The 7,500-nt window shown below is 50.1% G+C and overlaps 12 non-coding genes across 12 annotated transcripts in view; 5 read left to right on the top strand and 7 right to left on the bottom strand.

Annotated features, from left to right (window-relative positions):
• The first annotated feature begins 722 nt into the window (after positions 1-722).
• On the top strand, positions 723-793 carry TRNAG-GCC (transfer RNA glycine (anticodon GCC)). The gene has a single exon. It is a non-coding gene; the product is annotated as a tRNA-Gly (tRNA).
• Positions 794-864: 71 nt separating this feature from the next.
• Positions 865-936, bottom strand: TRNAW-CCA (transfer RNA tryptophan (anticodon CCA)). Its single transcript has one exon. It is a non-coding gene; the product is annotated as a tRNA-Trp (tRNA).
• A 243-nt stretch (positions 937-1,179) lies between these two features.
• TRNAN-GUU (transfer RNA asparagine (anticodon GUU)) lies at positions 1,180-1,253 on the bottom strand. Its single transcript has one exon. It is a non-coding gene; the product is annotated as a tRNA-Asn (tRNA).
• A 1,154-nt stretch (positions 1,254-2,407) lies between these two features.
• Positions 2,408-2,478, top strand: TRNAG-GCC (transfer RNA glycine (anticodon GCC)). Its single transcript has one exon. It is a non-coding gene; the product is annotated as a tRNA-Gly (tRNA).
• A 71-nt stretch (positions 2,479-2,549) lies between these two features.
• Positions 2,550-2,621, bottom strand: TRNAW-CCA (transfer RNA tryptophan (anticodon CCA)). Its single transcript has one exon. It is a non-coding gene; the product is annotated as a tRNA-Trp (tRNA).
• Positions 2,622-2,864: 243 nt separating this feature from the next.
• On the bottom strand, positions 2,865-2,938 carry TRNAN-GUU (transfer RNA asparagine (anticodon GUU)). The gene has a single exon. It is a non-coding gene; the product is annotated as a tRNA-Asn (tRNA).
• A 1,166-nt stretch (positions 2,939-4,104) lies between these two features.
• Positions 4,105-4,175, top strand: TRNAG-GCC (transfer RNA glycine (anticodon GCC)). Its single transcript has one exon. It is a non-coding gene; the product is annotated as a tRNA-Gly (tRNA).
• Positions 4,176-4,246: 71 nt separating this feature from the next.
• TRNAW-CCA (transfer RNA tryptophan (anticodon CCA)) lies at positions 4,247-4,318 on the bottom strand. Its single transcript has one exon. It is a non-coding gene; the product is annotated as a tRNA-Trp (tRNA).
• A 243-nt stretch (positions 4,319-4,561) lies between these two features.
• On the bottom strand, positions 4,562-4,635 carry TRNAN-GUU (transfer RNA asparagine (anticodon GUU)). Its single transcript has one exon. It is a non-coding gene; the product is annotated as a tRNA-Asn (tRNA).
• A 1,154-nt stretch (positions 4,636-5,789) lies between these two features.
• TRNAG-GCC (transfer RNA glycine (anticodon GCC)) lies at positions 5,790-5,860 on the top strand. Its single transcript has one exon. It is a non-coding gene; the product is annotated as a tRNA-Gly (tRNA).
• Positions 5,861-6,246: 386 nt separating this feature from the next.
• Positions 6,247-6,320, bottom strand: TRNAN-GUU (transfer RNA asparagine (anticodon GUU)). The gene has a single exon. It is a non-coding gene; the product is annotated as a tRNA-Asn (tRNA).
• Positions 6,321-7,474: 1,154 nt separating this feature from the next.
• The window catches only part of TRNAG-GCC (transfer RNA glycine (anticodon GCC)), a 71-nt gene continuing 45 nt past the window's right edge, over positions 7,475-7,500 (top strand). Inside the window, exon 1 of the tRNA in view lies at positions 7,475-7,500. This exon is cut by the window's right edge and continues 45 nt beyond it. This is a non-coding gene — a tRNA (tRNA-Gly).

A 7,500-nucleotide genomic window follows, 5' to 3' on the forward strand; every position in this document is an offset into this window, starting at 1 on the left:
TTTACCTGCAGAGCTCAGCTTTGGAGAAAGAGAGGGGGCAGAGAGCGCAAAGGGGAAGGCCCAAGGTGCACACCTTATTTTACATAAAAGCTCGGGCTCTTGGGAGGACAGGGACATGAGGGTTCTCAGGGAAAGCCATCACATTAGTATTGATGGCTGGGCCTTGAAACACAACAATCCCGGAATGGCCAGGCACAAAATGCCTGTGCAATAGGCCTGACCATAGGCTTCTGGAGGTCTTGCTCTCCAGAGGCCCCAGTGGTCTAAGCCCGACCAGGGCTGTGCCCGACCAGGGCTGTAGGCCGCGTTGGGACGCATAAAGGGACGCAGGGCGCAGAACTCTGCCCGTTTCACCCCAGCATTTCGGGGAGGACAGGGAATTTGGCAAAGACAGTGGGAAGGATTTTTAAGGAGGAGAGTTCAGTGACATGATCTGAAACACAATAGTGCTGGTGATCTGGAGGCTGCCTTCTATGAGCCACTTCTGTCGGGAGCAGCCTGCCATCATGCCCTGATAAGCACAACACTAGTCCCAAGCCAGTGACCTCAGCAAATGCAAAAACATTCATACTTATAGTCTCCTGCATCTGATTCTTGCCATCATGTGAAACGTTGGCATTCCAATGTCTGTTGCACACACTTTGTTCATAGGTGTGCAATTTGAGTGCGTGCGCCTCATCACTGTCTTGGACAGAGCTCTGTCTCTAAGCTACACATGTGAAGCATTGGTGGTTCAGTGGGAGAATTCTCGCCTGCCACGCGGGAGGCCCGGGTTCGATTCCCGGCCAATGCAAGGCTGTGTTCTTTTGACTTTGCTTTATAAATCAAATATGGGAACTCATTGGGCCTTAAAATGGGAAACAGTGACCCCGACGTGATTTGAACACGCAACCTTCTGATCTGGAGTCAGACGCGCTACCGTTGCGCCACGAGGTCCTTGCTTTTGGAGTCACATCAGCAAATGTTGTGAGCCTTTTCATTTTTGCCCACCTCCTTATATGCCTAGGGTTGTATTACAAGGTTTGGCTTTTTGTTTTCCATCCTATTGATGAAATTGAGTGCAGGTGCAGAGAGAACGCAGAGGATTGAAATGTTCAGGGAAAGGGTCTCACGCAGGAGCTCTAGACCAAAGGCACATTACTATGATTTATTAAAGTGCTTCATGCATGCAAAAGGAAACGTCCCTGGGTGGGCTTGAACCACCAACCTTTCGGTTAACAGCCGAACACGCTAACCGATTGCGCCACAGAGACTAGTGACAAAAGCACATCTCCTGAGACTCAACATATATCTTTATGTGTGCGCGCCTGCCTTGAGCTTGTGTTATATAAGGCGTCTTTATCCTACGCAGCATTTGCCATTTGCTTAGTGTCTTGTCACTGTTGGGTGTTATGATGCGCAGACTACTATCTAATGGTGTTAGGGCCAGTATTACAACCAGTCCCAGTGTATGAGATACATGTATGACTTTTCTGTGGCCTTCTTAGCGTAGCTATCTGCTCCTCTGGTGGTGTTCTACCAGCCTGTCAGGCGTGTGTCTTGCCCATCCAATCTTCACTGTGGCATGTTAGACTTGTCTTCTCTGTGAGCGGAGTCTCCTTCCCAGAGCAGGTGCTTTCTCTGAACTCTTGCTTTGTAAGACTGCTGGGCAAGGCCCTCCATAGCCCCTCACTCAGATAGATACATTTACCTGCAGAGCTCAGCTTTGGAGAAAGAGAGGGGGCAGAGAGCGCAAAGGGGAAGGCCCAAGGTGCACACCTTATTTTACATAAAAGCTCGGGCTCTTGGGAGGACAGGGACATGAGGGTTCTCAGGGAAAGCCATCACATTAGTATTGATGGCTGGGCCTTGAAACACAACAATCCCGGAATGGCCAGGCACAAAATGCCTGTGCAATAGGCCTGACCATAGGCTTCTGGAGGTCTTGCTCTCCAGAGGCCCCAGTGGTCTAAGCCCGACCAGGGCTGTGCCCGACCAGGGCTGTAGGCCGCGTTGGGAGCGCGTTAGGGACGCAGGGCGCAGAACTCTGCCCGTTTCACCCCAGCATTTCGGGGAGAACAGGGAATTTGGCAAAGACAGTGGGAAGGATTTTTAAGGAGGAGAGTTCAGTGACATGATCTGAAACACAATAGTGCTGGTGATCTGGAGGCTGCCTTCTATGAGCCCCTTCTGTCGGGAGCAGCCTGCCATCATGCCCTGATAACCACAACACTAGTCCCAAGCCAGTGACCTCAGCAAATGCAAAAACATTCATACTTATAGTCTCCTGCATCTGATTCTTGCCATCATGTGAAACGTTGGCATTCCAATGTCTGTTGCACACACTTTGTTCATAGGTGTGCAATTTGAGTGCGTGCGCCTCATCACTGTCTTGGACAGAGCTCTGTCTCTAAGCTACACATGTGAAGCATTGGTGGTTCAGTGGTAGAATTCTCGCCTGCCACGCGGGAGGCCCGGGTTCGATTCCCGGCCAATGCAAGGCTGTGTTCTTTTGACTTTGCTTTCTAAATCAAATATGGGAACTCAGTGGGGCATAAAATGGGAAACAGTGACCCCGACGTGATTTGAACACGCAACCTTCTGATCTGGAGTCAGACGCGCTACCGTTGCGCCACGAGGTCCTTGCTTTTGGAGTCACATCAGCAAATGTTGTGAGCCTTTTCATTTTTGCCCACCTCCTTATATGCCTAGGGTTGTATTACAAGGTTCGGCTTTTTGTTTTCCATCCTATTGATGAAATTGAGTGCAGGTGCAGAGAGAACGCAGAGGATTGAAATGTTCAGGGAAAGGGTCTCACGCAGGAGCTCTAGACCAAAGGCACATTACTATGATTTATTAAAGTGCTTCATGCATGCAAAAGGAAACGTCCCTGGGTGGGCTTGAACCACCAACCTTTCGGTTAACAGCCGAACGCGCTAACCGATTGCGCCAAAGAGACTAGAGACAAAAGCACATCTCCTGAGACTCAACATATATCTTTATGTGTGCGCGCCTGCCTTGAGCTTGTGTTATATAAGGCGTCTTTATCCTACGCAGCATTTGCCATTTGCTTAGTGTCTTGTCACTGTTGGGTGTTATGATGCGCAGACTACTGTCTAATGGTGTTAGGGCCAGTATTACAACCAGTCCCAGTGTATGAGATACATGTATGACTTTTCTGTGGCCTTCTTAGCGTAGCTATCTGCTCCTCTGGTGGTGTTCTACCAGCCTGTCAGGCGTGTGTCTTGCCCATCCAATCTTCACTGTGGCATGTTAGACTTGTCTTCTCTGTGAGCGGAGTCTCCTTCCCAGAGCAGGTGCTTTCTCTGAACTCTTGCTTTGTAAGACTGCTGGGCAAGGCCCTCCCTAGCCCCTCACTCAGATAGATACATTTACCTGCAGAGCTCAGCTTTGGAGAAAGAGAGGGGGCAGAGAGCGCAAAGGGGAAGGCCCAAGGTGCACACCTTATTTTACATAAAAGCTCGGGCTCTTGGGAGAACAGGGACATGAGGGTTCTCAGGGAAAGCCATCACATTAGTATTGATGGCTGGGCCTTGAAACACAACAATCCCGGAATGGCCAGGCACAAAATGCCTGTGCAATAGGCCTGACCATAGGCTTCTGGAGGTCTTGCTCTCCAGAGGCCCCAGTGGTCTAAGCCCGACCAGGGCTGTGCCCGACTAGGGCTGTAGGCCGCGTTGGGAGCGCGTTAGGGACGCATAAAGGGACGCAGGGCGCAGAACTCTGCCCGTTTCACCCCAGCATTTCGGGGAGGACAGGGAATTTGGCAAAGACAGTGGGAAGGATTTTTAAGGAGGAGAGTTCAGTGACATGATCTGAAACACAATAGTGCTGGTGATCTGGAGGCTGCCTTCTATGAGCCACTTCTGTCGGGAGCAGCCTGCCATCATGCCCTGATAACCACAACACTAGTCCCAAGCCAGTGACCTCAGCAAATGCAAAAACATTCATACTTATAGTCTCCTGCATCTGATTCTTGCCATCATGTGAAACGTTGGCATTCCAATGTCTGTTGCACACACTTTGTTCATAGGTGTGCAATTTGAGTGCGTGCGCCTCATCACTGTCTTGGACAGAGCTCTGGCTCTAAGCTACACATGTGAAGCATTGGTGGCTCAGTGGTAGAATTCTCGCCTGCCACGCGGGAGGCCTGGGTTCGATTCCCGGCCAATGCAAGGCTGTGTTCTTTTGACTTTGCTTTCTAAATCAAATATGGGAACTCAGTGGGGCATAAAATGGGAAACAGTGACCCCGACGTGATTTGAACACGCAACCTTCTGATCTGGAGTCAGACGCGCTACCGTTGCGCCACGAGGTCCTTGCTTTTGGAGTCACATCAGCAAATGTTGTGAGCCTTTTCATTTTTGCCCACCTCCTTATATGCCTAGGGTTGTATTACAAGGTTTGGCTTTTTGTTTTCCATCCTATTGATGAAATTGAGTGCAGGTGCAGAGAGAACGCAGAGGATTGAAATGTTCAGGGAAAGGGTCTCACGCAGGAGCTCTAGACCAAAGGCACATTACTATGATTTATTAAAGTGCTTCATGCATGCAAAAGGAAACATCCCTGGGTGGGCTTGAACCACCAACCTTTCGGTTAACAGCCGAACGCGCTAACCGATTGCGCCACAGAGACTAGTGACAAAAGCACATCTCCTGAGACCCAACATATATCTTTATGTGTGCGCGCCTGCCTTGAGCTTGTGTTATATAAGGCGTCTTTATCCTACGCAGCATTTGCCATTTGCTTAGTGTCTTGTCACTGTTGGGTGTTATGATGCGCAGACTACTATCTAATGGTGTTAGGGCCAGTATTACAACCAGTCCCAGTGTATGAGATACATGTATGACTTTTCTGTGGCCTTCTTAGCGTAGCTATCTGCTCCTCTGGTGGTGTTCTACCAGCCTGTCAGGCGTGTGTCTTGCCCATCCAATCTTCACTGTGGCATGTTAGACTTGTCTTCTCTGTGAGCGGAGTCTCCTTCCCAGAGCAGGTGCTTTCTCTGAACTCTTGCTTTGTAAGACTGCTGGGCAAGACCCTCCCTAGCCCCTCACTCAGATAGATACATTTACCTGCAGAGCTCAGCTTTGGAGAAAGAGAGGGGGCAGAGAGCGCAAAGGGGAAGGCCCAAGGTGCACACCTTATTTTACATAAAAGCTCGGGCTCTTGGGAGGACAGGGACATGAGGGTTCTCAGGGAAAGCCATCACATTAGTATTGATGGCTGGGCCTTGAAACACAACAATCCCGGAATGGCCAGGCACAAAATGCCTGTGCAATAGGCCTGACCATAGGCTTCTGGAGGTCTTGCTCTCCAGAGGCCCCAGTGGTCTAAGCCCGACCAGGGCTGTGCCCGACCAGGGCTGTAGGCCGCGTTGGGAGCGCGTTAGGGACGCAGGGCGCAGAACTTTGCCCGTTTCACCCCAGCATTTCGGGGAGAACAGGGAATTTGGCAAAGACAGTGGGAAGGATTTTTAAGGAGGAGAGTTCAGTGACATGATCTGAAACACAATAGTGCTGGTGATCTGGAGGCTGCCTTCTATGAGCCCCTTCTGTCGGGAGCAGCCTGCCATCATGCCCTGATAACCACAACACTAGTCCCAAGCCAGTGACCTCAGCAAATGCAAAAACATTCATACTTATAGTCTCCTGCATCTGATTCTTGCCATCATGTGAAACGTTGGCATTCCAATGTCTGTTGCACACACTTTGTTCATAGGTGTGCAATTTGAGTGCGTGCGCCTCATCACTGTCTTGGACAGAGCTCTGTCTCTAAGCTACACATGTGAAGCATTGGTCGTTCAGTGGTAGAATTCTCGCCTGCCGCGCGGGAGGCCCGGGTTCGATTCCCGGCCAATGCAAGGCTGTGTTCTTTTGACTTTGCTTTCTAAATCAAATATGGGAACTCAGTGGGGCATAAAATGGGAAACAGTGACCCTGATGTGATTTGAACACGCAACCTTCTGATCTGGAGTCAGACGCGCTACCGTTGCGCCACGAGGTCCTTGCATTTGGAGTCACATCAGCAAATGTTGTGAGCCTTTTCATTTTTGCCCACCTCCTTATATGCCTAGGGTTGTATTACAAGGTTTGGCTTTTTGTTTTCCATCCTATTGATGAAATTGAGTGCAGGTGCAGAGAGAACGCAGAGGATTGAAATGTTCAGGGAAAGGGTCTCACGCAGGAGCTCTAGACCAAAGGCACATTACTATGATTTATTAAAGTGCTTCATGCATGCAAAAGGAAACGTCCCTGGGTGGGCTTGAACCACCAACCTTTCGGTTAACAGCCGAACGCGCTAACCGATTGCGCCAAAGAGACTAGAGACAAAAGCACATCTCCTGAGACTCAACATATATCTTTATGTGTGCGCGCCTGCCTTGAGCTTGTGTTATATAAGGCATCTTTATCCTACGCAGCATTTGCCATTTGCTTAGTGTCTTGTCACTGTTGGGTGTTATGATGCGCAGACTACTGTCTAATGGTGTTAGGGCCAGTATTACAACCAGTCCCAGTGTATGAGATACATGTATGACTTTTCTGTGGCCTTCTTAGCGTAGCTATCTGCTCCTCTGGTGGTGTTCTACCAGCCTGTCAGGCGTGTGTCTTGCCCATCCAATCTTCACTGTGGCATGTTAGACTTGTCTTCTCTGTGAGCGGAGTCTCCTTCCCAGAGCAGGTGCTTTCTCTGAACTCTTGCTTTGTAAGACTGCTGGGCAAGGCCCTCCCTAGCCCCTCACTCAGATAGATACATTTACCTGCAGAGCTCAGCTTTGGAGAAAGAGAGGGGGCAGAGAGCGCAAAGGGGAAGGCCCAAGGTGCACACCTTATTTTACATAAAAGCTCGGGCTCTTGGGAGGACAGGGACATGAGGGTTCTCAGGGAAAGCCATCACATTAGTATTGATGGCTGGGCCTTGAAACACAACAATCCCGGAATGGCCAGGCACAAAATGCCTGTGCAATAGGCCTGACCATAGGCTTCTGGAGGTCTTGCTCTCCAGAGGCCCCAGTGGTCTAAGCCCGACCAGGGCTGTGCCCGACCAGGGCTGTAGGCCGCGTTGGGAGCGCGTTAGGGACGCAGGGCGCAGAACTCTGCCCGTTTCACCCCAGCATTTCGGGGAGGACAGGGAATTTGGCAAAGACAGTGGGAAGGATTTTTAAGGAGGAGAGTTCAGTGACATGATCTGAAACACAATAGTGCTGGTGATCTGGAGGCTGCCTTCTATGAGCCACTTCTGTCGGGAGCAGCCTGCCATCATGCCCTGATAACCACAACACTAGTCCCAAGCCAGTGACCTCAGCAAATGCAAAAACATTCATACTTATAGTCTCCTGCATCTGATTCTTGCCATCATGTGAAACGTTGGCATTCCAATGTCTGTTGCACACACTTTGTTCATAGGTGTGCAATTTGAGTGCGTGCGCCTCATCACTGTCTTGGACAGAGCTCTGTCTCTAAGCTACACATGTGAAGCATTGGTGGTTCAGTGGTAGAATTC

This window comes from Triturus cristatus, chromosome 4_2 (genome assembly GCF_964204655.1).
Source record: "Triturus cristatus chromosome 4_2, aTriCri1.1, whole genome shotgun sequence".
Lineage (NCBI taxonomy): Eukaryota > Metazoa > Chordata > Amphibia > Caudata > Salamandridae > Triturus > Triturus cristatus.